Source organism: Pteropus medius, unplaced genomic scaffold, assembly GCF_902729225.1.
Source record: "Pteropus medius unplaced genomic scaffold, Ma_sr-lr_union100, whole genome shotgun sequence".
In the NCBI taxonomy this organism is placed as follows: Eukaryota; Metazoa; Chordata; class Mammalia; order Chiroptera; family Pteropodidae; genus Pteropus; species Pteropus medius.
In genome coordinates, this window is record NW_024340699.1 from 6,056,929 (window position 1) to 6,075,982 (window position 19,054).

Consider the following 19,054-nt stretch of genomic DNA (forward strand, 5'->3'; position numbering starts at 1 on the left):
CAGAACAGAAAATTTGGTTTGAGTCCACATGATTTTTAGAAGCAGATTCATTTGAAGGTGTGAAAAATGCCATTTTTCTGCACAGTTGTATTTTGCATGTGGATTGCTGCATGTATCCCATTCACAAGTCTTTTGAACACTAAGTACTCTCTCTGAGTGTAAGAACTGAGATAAACCTCATTAGCAAGTTGTCCAGTGTAAGAAAATACTGTTCCTGCCAGTTTCCTAGCTTTTTCTATCCACTGTCAGTAGCAGAAATAGCTAAGCAACTTGAAAATGTTTCACATGGTAAAGATTTTTTAAACAATAATAATGGTTCCCAAGTGAGAGTGTGAGATTGTCTCATCAGGCGGTCTTTGTTGGTATGCTACTTCTTACTTGCTCAGGGAGAATATCAGTTACATTTCTAGGAGTCCAGTGGGTTTTTTAAATAATGGTGCACTTCAGAATCACACTGGAAACTTTTCCAAAATGCATGTACCCAAGCCACACACTTAGAGCATCTGCTTTAGGGAAGGGTTTTCCATTTAAAAAAAAAAAAATTAAACTCATTATCACATGCTGATGTGGACCACTGCTTAAGAATTACAGTCCTCTTTATGCTTGGATGGTCCCCTGCTTCTGTTTTAACTTTCTAATACCTGTGAATTGTTTTGTCTCTAGTGCTGAAAAAACAGCTGAATATTTCAGACTCCTGTCTGGTATTTTTATATAGATTCATAAGTGTCTTCTCATTTTCTATAGCGGTAGAATAGTTTCCTAGAACAGATCTTAGTAATTTTGAATTATTGTTAGCTGTTGGTCGAGATCCAATAATTTCTCTAAAACTTATAAACATTTGCTTCCTGGATCTCTAAAGGTAAACTTGAGAGTTTGTCCCAAAGAGGGGCTCTTTTTTATCCTTGTACGGGTTACTTCAGAGACATATCTTAGACATGCTATATGAGTCAACAAACTTAATATTTATTATTACCCTTGGTAAGTTCATGTACAGGTGAAGCAGTTCAGAGGTAAAGACTTTAGCTTGTGAGGGCTTTACTTTGAAAATGCAAAAGGTAGTCCTTTTGAGGATATTTTACAGAAACAATTTTGAGATTGTTTCTGTTGTTATAAGTTGCACTTATTTCAGAGAATTGGACAGTTTTGCTTATGATTCAAAAGACAAGGTTTGGGGAAGGCTTGGTATGAGGAAACTGTGAAGAGGGGAAAAGGAAAAGAAACAATGAACACTTCATGGAGGAGGAAATTACAAAGATCTCGTTTGTAGGTACAGACCAGTTTGGGAAACTTCCAAAACTTCTGCACGACTTGTCCATAGGTTGTTGTCCTAATTCAATATTCAGGCTTGTCTCAGGTATTACAATGTTGACTCAAACCTTAGATATGGAATATAATTAATACCTGTCCAGTTTTTCAGTTGAAATTGAATTGCAACCAAAAATGTGTACATCTTCACCATGCAACAATTACATTTATTCATTACTCACTTTGAATAATTTTATTTGCTGTGGAGGGTAACAGAGTATTCCATTTCAGCTCTGGCAGAGTCCATGTGGAAAACCCAGGCCTCCACTCTATGGGTAGTAGTGAGTGGGGGGAAAAAAAAAAGAATAAAGCTAGAATCAGTCTACAAGAAAAGGCTAGTAACACTCATATATTAATATTTGTGTCCCAGTACATAATTAACACCTGATTAAACAGGGTAATTCAAAAATATGCATTTGTGGAACTCCAAGAACATACTAGATTCTTATAGTATGATAAGTAAAGCTCCTCTTGCTCCAATTGTCTCTTCTGTCCCCTCTTTTAATGGTACCATATTTACATATTTAATTCAAAACTTTGAACTTTTGTTTTGGCCAATTCTGTAAGTACCACTTAGCCTATATTTGGTGACCCTCCTCTAGATAATCCCAATTGCATTGCCTTAATTCAAGTTGTCGGTATGATGAGTATGATAAGTAGCGGTTCCTATCATTGGTCTGGCGTCAGGTACACTTAGATATGAATCCTGAATTTACTGATTATTATCCTCTTAAACTTGACCAAGTTATTTTATCTTCCTAAACCTTATCTGATAAATGAAAATTATGATGATATATCACTTACAGAGAGATGTTATAGAAATTAAATGATGTAATACATAAAAAATTTAACACATTGTATGTATTTTGTAAACATTCAGTAAATAGTAGTCACTACTCCCACAGCTAATAATAATATGTCAGTGTCAGCTGGACAAGAATAATGATTTATCTATTTTTATTTTTAATTTTTATTTTTTTTTTGCCTTTAGGTTTGCCTGCTTCTATTTCTCATTACTATCAAAATGATTTTTCTAAAAAATCCAAATCACTTGCCTGTTTAAATATTTTAACTATTTTCTGACCAGTTCTATATCATTGATTCTCAAATCCCCCCCACAAATATATAAGTATTATACAACATATACACATACTTCTACACACACACACACACACACAATTACATGAATAAAAATAAAAATATATTGACAACTCTAACTGGGTTGTTCAAATATAGAATGGGTTTGGGAGGTTTCAGTTGATATTATTGCCTTTATATCCTCATTTATTCTCTCTCTCTCCCCCGTCCCCTCCCACTCTTCTTCCTCTCCCACTTTCCTCCTCCCCCACTTTTCCTCACCTCCAGTCCTTCTCCCCAGCCATCCTCACCAAGCCCTATCTCTCGGATCCACTTCCTCACCATCTCCCTATGGTAAAGCATCCTTGTATTCAGGGCATATCAGGTTTCCTCTACTTTTGGTTATAGCCATTCCTATACCAACCACTGTGACCAGAGGAATGGCTTAGAATTACTGTCCAGACACAGTGCACTTTCCCTTGTAACTAGCAAGGTGGAGTACTGTGATGGGAAGCTCGTGAAACTCCAAGAAGTAGGAAAAGGGAGGATCTCTCAAATTAAGTCATTTCCTTCTATCAGAAGAGCCCAGAAATGGGGGGAAATGCAGCAAATTCTACTGTAACATACAGCAGATGCTGTGGTGCATGTCTTACATGTTAACATTTATGATTTTCAGTATAGCAGCTGAAATATCAGATTTTCATTACTCAGACATCACTGGAATGATATGCAGAGGAAGGTAATGAGTCTTCTCTAATTTACTAAATAGCAGGAAAAAAAATGCATTAATTGTAACAACCTTTACCAATGCAACAGATTCATGACTGAAAGAAAACATCAGAATTGGAAGATAAAATCCAAAGCCTGTTGTGGCTTTCTATTTTAACATCTTGTCCCAGGATTTTCCAGCCTGCTTAAAACCCACCCTCCACCCCAACACCTGAGGACACCATACTCAGCCTATACAATGGTCCACTGTGACTCTTATTAGCACATAACATTTATGTAAACTAACATTGTTTCTTGCTACCTGGCATAGCACTTGGCCACAATAACTTCTTCAATATTATTAGTTAAATTATTTTGGTGACCAGAAAATAGTCACGATTCAGTACATGAAAGATGTTAACAGATTAAATAAATATTTGCCTGTTGTGCATATAGGAGGCAAAGGAGAAATCCTGGCAAAATGAGTAAAGTAAGATGAAAACCCTGCAGAATGGCCATGCTGCAAATTTATTATGCTACTTTTTTTTTTGTGCTAGCAGAATAGCATCTGGATAGGATCTGAACTGTAAATCTGGTCTTGGGCCAAATAACCCCAGGGATCTAGGGATTGCTGACTATTACTGATATTTATTACCTTTTACAGACCAAGCCATTAGGCTTGAAACAGAGATGAGTCCTATAGATTCAGGAGTGCTTTAGCACAACTCTCTTTGTTACCTGTGTTTCTGTATATTTATTCCCATTGATCATATGCACATAACCATATACAGAAATAAAAGTATTATTTCAGTCAACTTCTAGTACTTTTACAGTGTAATTAACAAAGAGTAAAGTTAAGTTGCTCTTTGACCTAATACATATTTGGGACAATTGGTTGAAATCTTCACTCTCCTACAGCAGTGTGATTCTAAGATCAAGTACTCCTATTTCAGTCTAAAAAGGATAATAGTTTGCTGTTCACAAAAGTTCAGTTATTTACTCTTAAAATCAAAAGCTATACTTTCTCACTTGTTAATTTTTGCACTAGAACAAATTAATTACCCCGGAAGAAACTGAAATCTTCATTTAAACCCAAATTAAGACGTGGATAATCTTCAAGGTTCTTAATTGAAAAATCTGTGTGCTAGAAGCAGTAGCTGTCTCAGTAGTACCTAATACTTGTGGCATAATTTCGTTACTCTTTCCATACGTGTCAGGATTAGAAATAGCATTCCAGTTTCAAGCATCTGGAATATCCAGGTCATATGGTGTCATTTTGAAAATGGAGACTGAGTGTGACTCCTAAGTTTTTTATTTCCAATTCTGTCCTGCTTTTATCAAACTGCATGAAACAGGTAAATAATTGACCTTCTCTGCAGTGTTTATTTCTCATTTGCATCATGTACCAGATGACCTAATAAATATTATATATTGTATGTATTTATGTATTAAATGTATCAAAGTTATATTACATTACTGTGGTAAAGGTATTTACTAGTGCCACAAAAATACATTCTACCCATTCCCTTCATTATATCTCCCTAAAACAAACATTTTCAGCTCTTTTTAACTGTTTCTTTTGGTGTTTACTATCTGCCATTCCTCTAAATAAGTTATTCTGAGTATTAGCTTTTCAACTTTCTTGTGTATTGTCTTCCTTTTATGCACGCTGAGTATTCTGCTTTATTCCTGTGCCCGCCCAGCACGACGAACACCTCTCACATCATCGTCGCCTATTCTCCAAGTATATTCCCATCATGATGATTGTTAGCTCGATTCCTTTTCCTTTCCCACACAACATGTGCTTCATACATACCTTGATTTGCTGTTTTTGTTGTCGTCCTAGTGTGCTAGTTTGCTAGTGCTGCCATAACAAAGTACCACGGACTGGATGGCTTAAAGAACAGAAATTTATTTTCTCACAATTATGAGGGATGGAAGTCTGAGATCAAGATATCAACAGGGTTGGTGTCTTCTGAGCCCTTTTCTTCACTTGTAGATGGCTGTGTTCTCCCTGTTTTTTCTCACGGTCATCTCTCTGTACACGTCAGTGTCCAAATTTCCTCTTCATATAAGGACACCAGGCATATTAGATAAGAACCCACACTGATGGCCTCTTTTTAACTGAATTACCTCTTTAAAGACCCTGTCTCCAAATACAGTAACATTCTGAGGTATTGGGCATTAGGACTTCAATATATGAATTTTGAGTAGATAAAATTCATCCCGTAACATTTAGTATTCTATGTAATCCGCAGAAAACTTCAGACTTGTATCGAATAAAGTGAGTCTCTTCTCCAAACACTCAGGCACACAGCAATACATAGAATAAATAGTTCTACTTATTCAGTATACAGCTGCCATGGTAAGATGTTTCCTGGCACCGTTTGGGAGAGGGCCTTCATTTTTCCCCTGGTGTGAATGGTTTATTTTTTATAGACCATGGGTTCTTTCTTGATTTATTCCTTAATTTGGGGAGGAGGGGAACATGACTTCCTTTAAAAAGGTATATGAGAATTAAGAATTTTGAGACTGTATGGTCTGAAAACGTTTATTCTACCCAGGGAAGTGATTTAAAGTTTAGCTAAATATAAAATTAGTGGTTGAAATAATGTTTCTTCTGAATTGTTCCATTGTATTCTAGTTTTCAAATTATGTTAAAAAGTATTTAAAAGTGAGTTTTTATTTTGTATCCTAAAATAATTTTATTTTTCTTCTCTCTTGGAAAGTGCTTTAAAAACTTTTTTTTTGAGCTCAGAGCTTTAAAAATTTATGACCAAGAGACTCACTTAGGAGCGGGACAACCATTACCTTCTCTGTGTTATGATTGGTGTCTATCAATAAGTTAGGGATATTCAATTTCAGTTTCTTTCCATTTGTGCTTGTCAGATTCCTCCCCCAAATCTTGAAAACTTTCTGCTTAAAAGATGAAAACATGGTTGCTACAGTTCTAGTTTTCTAGACTTGTAGGGGAAAGAAGGCCATGTGTATTACCATCCGATATGCACGTGTCCATGAATCCTCCAGTTTTCTGCAGGGTACCAGCACCCTCAGTGGTGGCTTCTATTACTCAAGCCAGATATTCTCTACATAATTCATATGAGTAGAATCATACAATTTATGGCCTTTTGTAATTGTCTTATTCACTTAGCACGTCTGTCTTTGAGGTTTATCCATGTTGTAGCATGGTTCAGAACTGTCTTTCTTTTAGGCTGCGTAATATTCCCTTGTATGTAGTTACCACATTTTGTATGTCCATTTATCCATCAGGAGATGCATACATTGTTTCCATTCAGAATAATGCTTCAACGTGGGATACAAACTTCTGTTCAAGTTCCTGCTTTCAGTTCTTTTGAGAAAATACTCATGAGCAGAGTTGTTGGATCATATAGTAATTCTATTTCTAATTTTCTGAGGAACAACCATACTGTTTCCCATACTGTCTGCTCAATTTTACAGTATCAGCAAGCAATATAGTGTTTCAATTTCCATGCATCCTTATCACTACTTGTTACTTTCTTATTTTCTCCTATTTTGATACTAGCCATCCAACTGGGTATGACATGTTACCTTATGACAGTTTTAATTAGAAATTCCTTAATGATTAGTGATGTTGAGCATTTTTATATGCTTATTATTTATGTATCTTCTTTAGAGAAATGTTTATGCAAGACTTTTGCCCATTTTTAAATTAATTTGTTTTGTTGTTGGTGAGTTGTAGGAATCTTTATATATATGCTGGCTATTAATCCCCCTGTTAGGTAGATAATTTGCAAAGACCCATTCTGTGGATTATTTTTCAATCTGATAATAGTGTCCTTTGATATACAAAAGTTCCTAATTTTGATGTAGTACAGTTTTTCTTTTCTTTTTTTGTCTTTGGTTTTGGTGTCATAGGCAAGAAAACATTGCCAAATTCAATGTCATGAATTTTTTCTGCAATATTTTCTAAGAGTTTGATAATTTTAGCTCTTACTTATAGTGTTTGTATTTATTTCATGTTAAATTGTATATATGGTGTAAGGTAATGGTTCAGCTTCATTTATTTAAATGTGAATATTCCATTTTCCCAATCCCAAAGCTATTTGCTAAAAAGACTATCTTTTCCCCTAATGAATGGTCTTTGCACCCCTGTCAAAAATCATTTGATCATCTATGTGAGTGTCTATTTCTAGGCTCTGTGTCCCATTTCATTTGTTGATATGCTTGTGTGTGTCTTCATTATATTGCTTTAATTACTACATTTCTGTAGTAAATTTTGAAATCAGAATGGGCCATATTTTTCTATTTCTTGGTATATGTTGGGATATGTTGTTGGAAACTGGACATTTTAAAAGACGGCCTCCTACTTCTGTTTGCACACCGTCTCCATGCAGAAGGACATCTTTATTGACCATCTTATTGTGAAAGTGTAGGGGCTTCTTGGGTCATTTGGGGACATATGCTTTCCCTGGTCCGGTGAGTGTAATTTTTTTTTTTTCCACTTCTTTCTTATACATGGCTGCTTTTAAATGGCTTAGTTTTTCTAAGAGTTTTATCCTGGCTTTACTGGAGGCCTTAGCTGTTCTATGGCTAACCTCACTCAATATTTTCTTGTCACAGGAATCTGAGGTCTCATAGTATCCTCATGCTTTACACAAGCCATGACCACTGCTTTCCAGTTTCCCCTAGCCTGAGATGCGGGCTTTGCCACATTGGCTCTCTGAGCTCTAAGCCGGATGACCTAGCGAGCCATCAGACAGCCTCTGACAAGTTGTAATGTTACAGTCAGGTTTGCTCTTTTCCTTTGGGCTCACAGAAGAGAACTGAGATGAAGCCACTGCTTTTCCCAAACCACACGAGCTGTGCTGGGGAGAGGGCAGGAAAATTATGAGTAAACAAAATTTCTTACAATATTGAATGTGACTTTTCCTTATTTAGACATTCACCTGGTTGCTATAGATCTTTAACTGATTACCAGAGCTTTGATAAAGTTATTTTAGCTAATCTCTGGTTGTTTATTTAATGTTTCCATGGGGGAAAAGGACCTGGAGCTTCATAATCCACCCTCTTGCTGGTATCCCTTATTCTTTAATTTTTGCTCTTCTTTTTGCCCTGAATTCTAAATAATACCATATTTTGTGGTACATATCTGGTCAATTTTCAACTTTTCTGCTATGGTTTAGCATCGAGCTGTTTTTTAGATCTTCTAAGCCATTTATCAATAAACCACTTATTTTCTATCCTTACTTTTATTGCTGTTATTACAATACCTGTTCTACCCATTGTTATGTGTTTTTACATACTTACATTTTTATTGTGTTTTCATGGCATTTCAAGTGGGAAAATATAAAGATATGTGTGTTTAATAAGAATTTTTTCCTGGATGTCTAATAAATACATAATATTTAAAGAGTTAGTCAAGATCATTGCTATGGTGAAATGATTTGAGTCTTATTTAAAAGCTGGGAGCACATCATATAATATTATAAGTTGTAGGGATTTCTTTGATAGGATGAAAGACATATAAATTCAAAGGTCAATAAATTCAAAGAGATACACAACATTGCTGAAGCATTTCGTTCTCAACATATGAGTACCAACACTTGAGTAAGGGAGCAGGCATGATTGAATCAAGAGAGATGAAAACTGAAAGATGAGAATAGGAAAAGATGAGAATTAGAGAAGGTAGAAAAAGAAGGCAAAATGGTTGAAAGCATGAGAAAGAGAGAGAAATGAAAATGAAAACATGAAGAGCAGTGCATATAGGGAGAGAGACTTAGATGATGAGCATTGTCTAAGTATCTTTTTTAAGATGGAAGGCTCTGAAAGCAGAAAGCTATTAAAAATGGGAATCAGCCTAGTATAATTGAAGTTGCAAAAAATCATCTCTTCTAGGATATGCATCATCCATCAACTCCTTTGCACAAATGGAGATGGCAGCTGACTCAAAGAGAATTTTTAAATGCCTTTTTAAATGTAAAATCTGTATTGTGTGTGTGTGTGTGTGTGTGTGTGTGTGTGTGTGAATTTCCCATTAATGGCTCCTGTTGCTTTTAATATCAGCAACTTTTTCAAGGAGAATTTTTTTTAAGTTTTATATTTTTATTTTTTAAATTATAGTTGACATACAATGTTATGTTAATGTCAGGTATAGAACATAGTGATTGGACACTTATGAATGATCATCCAGATAAATCCAGTACCCATCTGACACCACACTTAGTTATTACAATACTACTGACTGTATTCTCTATACTATACTCTACATCCCCATGACTGTTTTGTAACTACTAATTTCTACCTCCTAACCCCTTATCTGACAACTATCAAAATGCTCTCTGTATCTATGAACTTGTTTCTGCTGTTTGTTTGTTTTTTTTATCTTGTTCTCTAGATTCCACAGATGCTATTTGTATTTCTCTGACTCATTCCACTCAGCACAATACCCTCTAGGTCCATCTATGTTGTTGCAGATGGCAATATTTCATTCTTTTTTAGGGCTGAGTAACAATTTCATTGTATATATGTAGCACCTCTCCTTTAGCCATTCATTCATTAATGGACACCCAGGTGGCCTCCATATATTGGCTACTATAAATAATGCTGCAACGAACATATGGATTCACATGTCCCTTCAAAGTAGTATTTTGGATTTCTTCATATGAATATCCAGAAGAGGAACTACTGGGTCATTCTTTGTCTCTTGTTATAGCCTTTGTTTTAAAGTCTATTTTGTCTAGTATTAGTATTGCTACCCCAGATTTTTTTATTTGTTACCATTTTCATGGAACATCTTTTTTCATCCCTTTACCTTCAGTCTCTGTGTGTCTTTCAACCTGAAGGGAGTCTCTTGTAGGCAGCATATGTAAGAGTCTTATTTTCTTATCCATTCAACCTATCTTTGACTTGGAGCATTTAATCCATTTACATTTAAAGTAATTGTTGCTACATATGTAGTTATTGCTATTTTATTATTCATAATTTTTATCTTTTTATCTTTTTTCTTATTCCTAAAGAAGTCCCTCTAACATTTCCTGTAATACCGGCTTGGCTATGATGAACTCCTTTTGCTTTTCCTTGTCTGAGAAGCTCTTTATCTGCTCTTTATCTTGCATGGGCCACATGTTGGGAAGGGCGGGGCTTCAGGGAAGCACAGGGCGGGGCGACCAGTGTTAGCTGCGGTGCAGACTCAGATATGGCGGCTGCCTGCATCTGCAAGCTGGGCCAGGGAGGGCTCAACAAAGGAACAGTGCCCTCTGCCACCACTTCTGTCTGGGAGAAAGCTGCCCCTCCAGCCGTTGCCCTGAAGCCAAATAACTCATGTGTCCCTGGCACCTTTCAAGCTGCTGCCTCAGTGCCGGAGCTCAAAGCGAGCAAGTCCGTCAGTGATAAGTCTGTGTGTGGGCCAGGTAAGGGGAACGATGCAGCTCCTGCAGTCCTCTGTCTCACTCAGCCACAGTCTCCATTGGTTAACACGGCCAGAAGTCATGGAGACTTCTCTTCCTGGCACTGCAACCCTGGGTTGGACAGCCCACAGTGGGGCCAGGGCCCCTCACTCTTCTGGGGGGGACTTCTGCAGTCGAGATATTTCTCACTATTCTCAACTGCCATATGCGGGAACCAGTTTCACATCTCTATCCCTCTTACCAGTCTCAAGGTGTCCCCTTCTGTGTCCCCAGCTATAGGACTTCTGTTCAGCTGGACTTCAGGTGACTCCCAATGATGACTATTCTATAGTTTAGTTGTAATTTTGATGTGGTTGTGAGAGGAGGCGAGCACAACAGCATTTATCCACTCTGCCATCTTGACCAGAAGCCCCTGTAATCTCGGTTTTTAAGTTAAATATATCTATGCGATAAAAGTAGCCTTACATAAACTAGAGGTGGAGGAACAATGTTTGTATTAAAGCATCTTTAAAGATGAGACTTTGTATCTTCTAATCATAGTGGTAATTCAGAACTGGAGAATTCTTTTGAAGAAATTCATAAAAACTAGCTACAGTATGTTTCTTGAATAATCGCTATTTTTATTTATTAGAACAATAGTAATTATCCAGCTAGGTTAAATTCTGTTAAATGTATCACATATTATAAAATTCTGAAAGTGATAGTAATTAGTATTCACAGAGTATTAAAGTAAGTTAACTCACATTGGTATTACAGTAGTAACTTGATTAGATGGCATGTTACATATTACCTTAATTATACTGCTTATTAATGTAATGCCAAAATTTCTGCTCTTTTATCAATTGGAATACCTACACCACAATTATTCTATACAATACCTGAAACTGGTATCTTTCCTCACTGGTACAATGCCTTCTGACACTGTGATAACATGCCTCTGTGTTCTGGCAATCTGCCAAAAAAGCAGTGCTATTTGCAAAAAGAGAAGTCTTATATTTCTATGTGTCTATGTATACTTTATGCTCAAAAGCAGAAAATAATTTACATATTTCTATGCCAAGCTGGTACACTCGCAGACTGTTTTGATGTTTGAGCCTGGAAAAGAAAATATTGTTCAATGTATAGAGGACAAATATTTCAAAACATCTCATTTTTTGAAGTATTTCTTCAAGTGTACCTGGTTTTTCTTAAAAGTTACATCCCCACCGGGTTTGACAGAAGCTTTTATCTGTCACATGAGCAGTTAACGCCAATTCCATCATAAACTTGTACTTTTAGGGTTCCTGTCTTTTGTTGCATCAAATTTCAGTAAATGCGCAAATGTTTCTCTTGCAAATGTTTCTAATGTTTTTAAACATTTAAATTAAACAAAGTCTGTTAGCTTCAGATCCCTTTTTTCTCTATCGGGATATTAGGGAGATTTGCTTTTCAAAGCTGATTTTTGCATGTGAATCACATGGGCAGAGCAGTAGTAATAAATATTTTTCCAAATTTTTGCTGAAAAGAGACAGAAGAAGAAGTGGAAGGAGTAGAGGGACAGAGAAAGAGAGAGATGGCAATTTAAAATAATTTATGAAAATAAAACTTGAAAATTTCTCTTGAGATCTAGATTCCACTATTACCGATATCCTGCAGGAAACTGGCTCTGGCAAAGTGTAAAATATTTTTTTTTCCTTTCTTAAATTTTATTTTTATTACCTTTCATTAAGAAAAAATTTAAACATGAATAAAATTAGAGAGAATAACATAATCAACTTCATAAACATATCACCTAATTTAATTGCTGTTACTATTTTGCTATATTTGCTTCAATGCTTTTTCCCTTTGTGTAATTTAAAGCAAATCCTAAATCATCATGATATGCTACCCCTAAAAACTGCAGTATACCTATTTAAAATGGGAAAATTTATATATACCAGTGACTTTTGTTTATATATCCAAAATATATTTTTCATTCTTTTTGTTTAATCACCTTTTCAATGCATTTGACCCTATGACTATGTTCTTTTTAAAACTCTTCCTATCTCCCTCCTTCCTCCTGGTCACTTTTTTGGGGGGGCGGGAGGGGGACTTATTCATTTATTCTGTTCCCCTTACCCTAACCTATAGACACACATTTTAATTATGTGTGTCTATAAATTATGTGTGTCTATGTGTGGATAAATCTTATACTCCAATATCTATCTATTTTATACTAGGGATAACTATTAGAGGGCTGAGGAAGGCAATAAACACTTTCTGAAATGTGACCAAAAATATAACATGGAATCATCCCTCCTAAAAACCATGCATGTAAATAATGCTTCCACATAAACCATTTGCTAAACATTTTTCTTCATGCATATATGTCACTTCAAATATATTCTACCATCCCCATAATGCTAACCTTCAGACAATAATGCTCTTCTAAGCTTCAGATACAAAAAATTTCAACTGCCTTGGAGTCTTCTGAAGTTGGGAATCACACGGCAATGTCAAATTAAGCATCTCCACATCTGTGTTTTTCATCCTGTTCACCAACATCGCTCAACTCTGTTTCCCCGTAAGTGAATGGCACCATCACAAGAACAGTTGTCAAAGACAGAAATAAGTACTTAAATGTTACTCTTCTCTAATCCACATCCTTTTTTAACCAATGTAGTGGTAGTGCCTGCATTCTAAGTCCAGGCACTTCTCTTGTGCAGCACTGCAGCTGCCTCTGTGTAAGGCCTCACCTCTTACCTACTGCATTATTTTAACAACTTCTTAGTTGATGCTCTGGCTGCCATTATGCTCATCCACTGACTTTCTTCTTGCCAGAGGAATCTTGCTGAAAATCCAACATTATGCCCATACCCATTCCACATTTAAGCCTTCATTGGTTTCTCCAGAGACTTCCAACTGAAGTTCCTATACATGACCTGTCCTCTGCCTTATATCTCACCACTCTCAAAGACAGCCCTGGTTATCTTCAGACCCTTAAGGCTTTCCGGCCTTGAGCTTGTTGCTTTCTCCGTTTGGATTGCTCCTCTTCCACCCTTCTTGATGTGTTTTACGTCAGCCCTCAACTCAGTTGACACCTCCTTTTGGAAACTCTATTATCCCCTCAGTCTGGATCATATGCCCTCCTTCTGTGCTCCCTCTGAACTTCGGACATGTTGTTTTTAGCATACCACCTATCACACAGTGGTTCACAATTATCAATTTGTGTTGACGGTCTCCTATAATCTATATAGCAAGTCCCTTGAGAGAAGAGACATGATTTATTCATATTTCTTCCCCAATATACGGTAGAGTCAGGAAACATTGTGAGCATTCAGTAAGTGAATAAACATGAATTAATAGAATCATAATGCTGTGGCAATTCAAGCTAGTCGTCAATTTCTGTCATTATTAAATCAATGTAGATAGATTATAGTAAAAAACAAACAAAATGTTTCCAGCCTGAAAATTTTTGGAAATGGCTGCCTGATATACATAAGATTTTAGTCTTTTCTTTTTAATTATAAGTAAAAGACTAGCGTATTATAGAAAAATCGGAAAATAGAAGACTACAAATTATAAAACAGTAGCATCAACCAGAGATAATTATTGAAATACATAGATAAATATGATACGTGGACTAAATTTTGTTTCTAAAGTTCCTCATACTTTCCACTATCATTAAATATTCTTCAAAATTGAGATATTTAATAATAGTGTAATATTTAATTAAAAGAGCAAATAAAAAATTTAGTTATCTTAAACATACTAAAAATCTTTCTTAAGCATGACATATAGAATATAGTTATTGAATTTCATTTTATGGGGCATAATAAAATTATGAAAGTATATATTCTTATTTTTGTCTCATGAAAAACTTTTTTTTCTCCACTGAAAGCAACTAGAATTTGTTCAGAAAATAATATGTGCTCTTACTTCCTGAAGTTCATTTATAAATCCTACAAAATCAACATTTTTTGAATGGGAAGAATAAAAAGTTATACAAGAGACACTTGCATATATTTAGAGAATATAGTACTGGTTCTCTAAAAAAACAAAAAAACAAATCTACCTGTAGCAGGTTGAATTGTGGCCCCCCAAAGATCTATTCACCTGGATTCTCAGATGGTGAACTTATTTGGAACAAGGATCTTCGCAGGTATAATTAAGGTAAAGATCTCAAGATAAGATTATCCTGGATTTAAGATACACCCTCAATACAATGACTGGTGTCCTTATGTGAGAAAGGCAGAGAAAGATTTTAGACATAGACATAGAAAGGAAAGAGATATCTAAATACAGAGACAGAGACTGGTTTATGCCTGTCAGGAGCCAAAGAACACCTGAAGCCACCAGAAGCTGAAAGAGGCAAGGAAAGATTCTCCCCTGGAGGCTTCTGCTGGAATGTGTTCCTGCCAATACTTTGAGTTCTGACGTCTGGCCCTCAGAACTGTGAGAGAATATATTTCTGTTATTTTAAGCCACCCAGTTTGTGGTAATTTGTTACAGCAGCCACAGGAAAATAATACACAACTGAAAATAGTAAAAAGATTGCTGCAACACAAAAATTCTGTCAATGTGTGCAACACACCTGACTCATAAAAAGATGACAGCATGGGGGACAGAAAAAGAATGGAAAATTATAACACTGCTAGAAAGAGTATTTTAAACATCTGGTTAGAAATTAAGAATAATTTACTAAATTGATGTGCATTTAAGGAACAAATGGAATTATTTGTTTTGAAATTTTATTGTGATTTTTTTTTCCCCCTAACACAAGGAAATAGTAATAAGTCTTGGAGGTTGCTGTGGGAGGAGGGGCCTTCGCCTATGTACATTTTTTTTTTTCCAGGTAGAACTAATGCAAACCCAAATCAGATGTGATTATTCAAATTGCAAATACCGGCAAGGGAGATATGCCAGGCTGGAAAAGAAGCTATTGAGGGAAATTGCTTGTGCTGCTGAAGAGAGAGAAAGCTGCTTAGAATATGTTGTGTGCCAGAGATGCGACTTAAAAATGAAATACACCTTTAAGCATAACTTAAATAGTTTGTGTTCTTGCTGAAGGACTCTGGAGGAATATTACTGTAACAAATTGCTATATTTAATTCTTGGATAGCAGCCAGGTAGAGGTCAGGCATGAATTTTTTTTCTATTAAAATAACCACTAGCAAGGGGAAAAAACAGAACCTCATGCCTACAGGCCCTTATACACACATATCATACTGCATGGAACCTGATGGCCATTATCTCATGGTGACCAGACGTGGTAACATGTGGCAAAAAGCATCCAGGGTCTCTTGACTAGTGAGTGACAGTAATGGAGTATCTAAGATTACTGACACTCCTGTAACAGATATTTCCCCATGAACTATTTACTGCTGTCTTGGGCGATAATATTTCTGAGCATTCAGGAGAGTTCACTGCCTAGTTCAGCAGCTCAAGGAGTACACCAGACACAGCGTGCTGCCACCCAGGGGAACCAAGGGAATCCAATCCCAGGCAGGCAACCCTGCTTCCTAGCAACCCTCCTCAGATGACATGTGGCAAGTCTCTCTCATGAGGTTCATGTCGTAGACATCAGGGGCTAGTTATTGACTGAAAATAGAAATCAGAGGAATTCAACAGCTGCCTTTCTTTTCATATCTTTTTTTTTCCCCATTCAAACTGAGATGATTTTGATTTTGTTGAATTAAATAGGGAGCAATCTGCTGCTGTCGCCTGCAGTGCTTTTGTTAGATTAATGATTATCAACAGGTGGTAGACCTGTGTTCATTAGAGTAATATTAGGTATTACAAATAAAAGAAGATTAAGCATTAAAATATGTATACTTGTGCCATCAATCTCCATCTTTATCTAGAAAAGTATCATTTAGCTAACTTAACTGATGCTTAGTTTTATATAAAACTCACTAATGTGTTAGGAAGAACTTGAAATCCCCAGTGACTGTATAACCCCAGTGCTGGGGCATATTACTAGATATGGAACACTGTTACCAGGCTTAAACTGCCATCATACAAGAAAAGAAATAGGACAAGCTCCCTGGCCATTCATAAAAGTTGCCATACAATAAGATGGCCATGTTTGTTTATGTCTTAAATATCAAATGAGCCCATGATTAAATCAAAGTTTGGACATCAGCAGCCAATGGACTAACGGAAGCCTGAAGTTATGTTTTGTTTGATCTGCATTGTTTTTAGTAACTCGCTAATTTGTAAAATAATCATATAAATTCATCTCCAATCTCGAATCCCAGTTTCTCATGAACACATGCAGTCTGGCCCCACTAGGGCCACATGCCAGTCCAGTCCTGTTGGCTGGCACTTCGTGGTGGCTTACGCTTTGAGAATGGACACACTACGCTCCACTGTGCTGCAGTCCCCGCCCTCCTAATCACATCACACATGCCCATTGCTATTTGTCATTCAACTAGCACTGTCACCCTGACCATTTCACTTGTTTGTGTTATCCGTATGGCCTGTAAAACAACGGTGGTTTAGAACCCCTAAGGTCCCGGTCTAACTTCTTATTTGTGGGAATGTCACCTCCACAGCACACTGCTTTTCCAGGTGACAGGAGCGTGTTCAGTTGATTTGGTATAACAAGTCCTAAAGAATGATTTTAGAGGAATAATTTGTGCTCTCAGACAAATCAGATATATTTAATTCTAACTCCTAATGTTTCTCACTCTAGACATGCTAGTAGCTTGTTGCTCTCAGTAATTCTGTCAATTAGAGTTGGAAGTGTTAAACAATTTGAAAAGAAACATGCCTGAGAAAGTGATGATGTCAATTCGATGACTAGTAGATTAAGGAGGTGTTATCGGTGGTCTCTCCTAGTAGAGGCCCTGGGCCCTCCCTGTTTGCTCACTGTACCCCAGTCCTGCCAATCCTTTCTTAGGCCTCTAACATGTCAAGCTCATTTTACCTTAGGACCTTTGCACTAGCTGTTCGTTTGTTTGTTTTCTTTGCCTCTGCTGAAAACAGTTTTTTCTCTACATCTCCTCTAGATAATTTCTGCCTGTCATTCAGTTCTCAGCTCAGATGTTCATTCTAAAGTAGCACACATATGCCAGTCTGTTCTTCCAGGTTTAGTCACGTCGTCATGTTTTGTCGTCTTGAAAGCATTTACGATGTTCCGAATATACTTAGTTTATGTACTTATTATATGGTGTTGTCTCTCAGTCGAACGTAAACTTTATGAGAACAAGTATTATCGGATGGAGTAACTCGTTAAACATAGATAAATGTATGAGAAAACGAATGAGTGGATGACGTGATGTCCAATGACATTGACATGGCACTATGGTGGAAAAGGGGGATGAAGGAGAGTAGAGCCTATGCCCAACACTCTGGAGCTATCGATTTATTAATCCACAGATCTTTGAACCAGATTAAGCATTAGACTGATTAGACATAGGTGATTTTTGTCACTCCAGGCACTGGTCCTTGAACTGCTTATTACTGGAGCTGGAGTATATGCCAGAAGGTAAATTCACATACTACTTCCTTCAGTGAGAAAGTCCATCCATGAAAAAAAATGTCACTTGAACTTCATGGTATGCCTAATGATGTAATTAATTCACATCCAGGCACAGTCTTACCGTATTGCATATCAGTAACAGTTTGCAGGCCGACTCTTTGCATAACACTGGTTTAGATATATTTTTTTTTAAATCCCAGTTTTAAAAGAACGTTTGAATCATGAAGTGGATCTCATGAGAGAAAAAATCTTCACGATGAGGGAAGGGGCATTTGCATGACAAAAAGCTACTTTGTGAACCTATTATACTTCCTGTGGAAATAAGCCCTTTATTAGAAGGACTGGTAAATTAAAGAGGTCAAGGCAGAAAAAGGGGCTTGCAGAGGAGGGCAGGAAAGCGAATACACTTAGGAAATGCACAAGGGCACATGCACTTAAATAACAAAGTTAAAGGAATTAATTTAAACTAATCATTTTGAGAAGCCGTATTATCAGTAATCTTGTGGCTTTACAAATATGTGTGTGTGTGTGTGTGTGTGTGTGTATACTATGTGAATAACAGTTAAGAAAACTGAATCTGAAATACACTTTCCATATCTGCTCCTGACAAAGTAATCAGATCAATTCTATTTTTAAGATTGTCAGAAAAGACAATTTCAAAACTTCAGTAGAAAACCAAAATTTATTAGTAATATTATAGTAAAGCTGAACACATTATTCTTCTTACTCAACGATGATCTCTTAATGTCACTTGACTACAGCGATAGCAGCGTAAATGAGTGTGTGAGTAAGGACTTTATAACTCAATCATATTCAGTTTCTGACCTAGCATGAGTATCGTTTTATTTGAAAAAAATTTTCAGGGTAACCTACTGAATTGGCATTGGCCTAAAAATGAAGTTTTTTGTCCTTTCCATTTGGTATTTTCTCTGGCCTTCTGGATAACTGTGAGAATGTTTCCAACAGGTAAATGTTCTTAGAGGTCAGAGGACCAACTGAGAGAAATTAGGGGCTTGGGAAACTAGGGAGATAGGACATTTCCCAATACAAGTAATAAATGAAATAGGATACAATCAAATAGACTTTGTAAAGTCAATTCCTTTTTTGAGAAATAGATTATCTGTCTAGATGA